Genomic DNA, 3,080 nt, shown 5'->3' with positions numbered 1-3,080 from the left:
TTGTATTTTGGTAGGACTAAAGAAATATTTGAAGTACAAGTAAATTATATGTTTGTATGAAAATTTTACCGAAAAAACCCGAAAAAACTCGAGGTTGAAAAACCCGAGTTTATTGGTTTGATTTGGTTTATAAATTTAAAAATCCGACACAAATGATTTGATTTGATATTTGAAAAACTCGAACTAACCCGGCCATGTACACCCCTAACTGTGGGGTCATAATTTACCTATTTCATTTCCTTACTTTTTCTCAACCAATTTTAATCCTTTCTTTTACTTTTTCTTTCTTATTTGCATTTTTTTTATGCTTGTTAACTCTTAGCCTAATTTTAGTTGTTTTTTTTTAAAAAAAACAAAACTTGGAACTCACCCATAGTATCTAACTAGATGGGGGAGGCCCGTGGCAAGCACGAGCCCAATAGTCAAAATATTATGCTTGTAAAAATATTAATACTAATGAATCAAGGGTGATACCTTTTGCAGAAGATGGATAATATCATATATTATATACTATTAGAAATATTTAGAATATGTACAACAGACTTCAGTATGATGCCAACTTGAACGATCTGCAAATACTAACTAATGTAATACAACCAAAATAATTACCCTTACTTAGAAGAGTGATATAGCATATGTTTCAGTTTTGATATATAAGATTAGCATGTCATTGTTTATCATATGTAGAGGATACAAATTGTGCAACAAGCTAAGAAATGTCTACTTTATAGTTTATACTTGGAACCATATGTGACTATTTAACACGTGTTTGTTCTTTAGTTCCTTATTTCTCTTCATCTTCTTTCGGGTAGCCCCATTTTGTATTCAAAAAATTTTCTGGTGCTTCTCTCTCTTCTTCACTCTTTGCATGTATCATCTCTCTTCTTGTGTGCTTGAAGATTTTGGGGCGTGACACTTTCAAATGAAGTTGAGACGGTCCGCAACCCTATTGTCATTTCCTCTTAAACTATATATCTTTAATTTCACTTATTTAAAGGAAAAGTTGAACAAGAAATTTTTAAAGCAAAACCTATCCCACATGCATAATGACATAAAATGTGAAAACTTCTTCATAAAATATTATGTGTGTCAAAAATACAGATAATAACTCATTAAGGAAATGAATATTACCTAAATCATTTCCAAACATCATTAGTCTCCTATTGTATGATCATCCTCTCAATTCCACAATTGTAATTATGAATATGATAAACTATGGTGTTTTGGTATCGTCTGCCAGTCTGCTAATAAATCAGAAGTTGCAATTCAAACAATACAAAAATAACGGAAGAAATTTAGATGATACTAAAAGCATAACTTCTATCTAAGAATAACTACTAAATACTAATACAACATCATCCAAAATAGAACACTATGGTTCCCTACAAATCTTAAAAGCTTGAAAAGGGTGTGAAATTGTACTTGAAGGCTTGAAAATTAGAGAATCTGAAATCAATCATTTTCCAAAGCAGGTCTGTTTCTAGAAGTTGACTGTTTTTCTCGGTCACTTGCCTCACTCAGCAACACAATTGTTTAAGCGAGTGAGGATCCAAAAGTTCTAATTGGCAAGTGCATGAAACGTTTTTGAATTAGAGAGGAGTCAAATAGTACTTCCAGGAGGACGAACAGCTCATTCGCGTTTCAAAATTCCTATTGACATTGATGAGAATTTCACTTGCAATATTAGTAAACAGAGTTCATTAGCGACTCTAATTCAAGATTCAAAGTTAATTGTTTGGGATGAGCCTTCATCTTTTCCCTGTTGACACGTGTATTGTTATTTAGTTTGTAAGCAAACCACGTGCAGTCCTGAACACGGCCACAAAAATTGTACTATGTGTTGGGATATTTTAGTCATTAAATAAAAGTTGTAATATTCCAGCCAAGTAGTATGTATGTAAAATTTCCTACCATTTATAAAAATTAGAAAAATCTCCTCTTGGATACATCCCTCCCATTATGAATCATGTTCATATATAGTTATGTATCCCACAATACAGAAATGGATCCAACACAACAACATAGTAGAAACAAATGTATCCAACAATAGAGGAATGTATCTGACACAACAGAATCAGTAGAGATTAATGTATCCCACAATAGAGGAATGTATGACACAACAACGGAGTAGAGACCAATGTATTCGACAGTAGAGGAATATATCCGACGCAACTGAATCTTAAGTAATGTATCATTTGCAATGTATCGAACAATTGAGTAATGTATCTGAGAGCAATGAAAATTTCAAAATTATTGTAATTAAGAAGACTTCCGGAATAGGATGTAATTAGCACGGTATGAGATTTCTCTATTTATACAAATTTTAAAGAACATTTTACCCATCAATTTTCTTTTCTCTTATTATTTTACTCCTATATTATATATTTATTACCCTTATTTAGAAGTGGCACTTCTAAAGGACTAACACAACTTAAAATAATTGTACCTTGTGCTGAAAATGTGATGAGACAAATAAGGGCAGTTTTGGTATTGTGAGATAATTTCATAATTCATAATTCTATATCCTCATGTTCATTTTCTTAGTTTAATATTTCAGATGAGTTGAATTTTTCAGTTCAAATTTCAAGAAATTGTATCCCTAAATTATGTATTTTCACTTCAAAACTTCTAAATGCAACTTATAAGTATAAAGTATTAAATATTAATCAAAACTTAACATTGTGAATTTTGCTATTCTAAGTTTGGATTTTTCAGTTCAAAATTTAGAACATTATTATCCTAAATTTCAGTTTCCAATTCAAAACATCATGGCACTGTCATAAATATTAGTTTTCCAATTTAAAATTAGTATATTATATCCTTATGTTTGGTCTTGAAATGTTCATCATGTAGCTCAAACTTGATGATTTTAATACCAATCTTCCAACTTGTATATCTATGTTCAACAATAATTATATATGTACAAAATAAGGCTACAGAATAAGGCTTAAAAGGAGGAAATGATTCAGACAATGATTGGTTCACATATAAGGTGAAAGGACGGCCACACTGGTTGAGGTGTAGAGGAGGTGGGAGTGAATAGATTATAATTGAAAAGCCAATAGAGAAGGTGATGTGGC

This window comes from Solanum tuberosum, unplaced genomic scaffold (assembly GCF_000226075.1).
Source record: "Solanum tuberosum cultivar DM 1-3 516 R44 unplaced genomic scaffold, SolTub_3.0 scf00140, whole genome shotgun sequence".
Classification (NCBI taxonomy): Eukaryota; Viridiplantae; Streptophyta; class Magnoliopsida; order Solanales; family Solanaceae; genus Solanum; species Solanum tuberosum.
Note: the sequence above shows the minus strand (reverse complement) of the source record.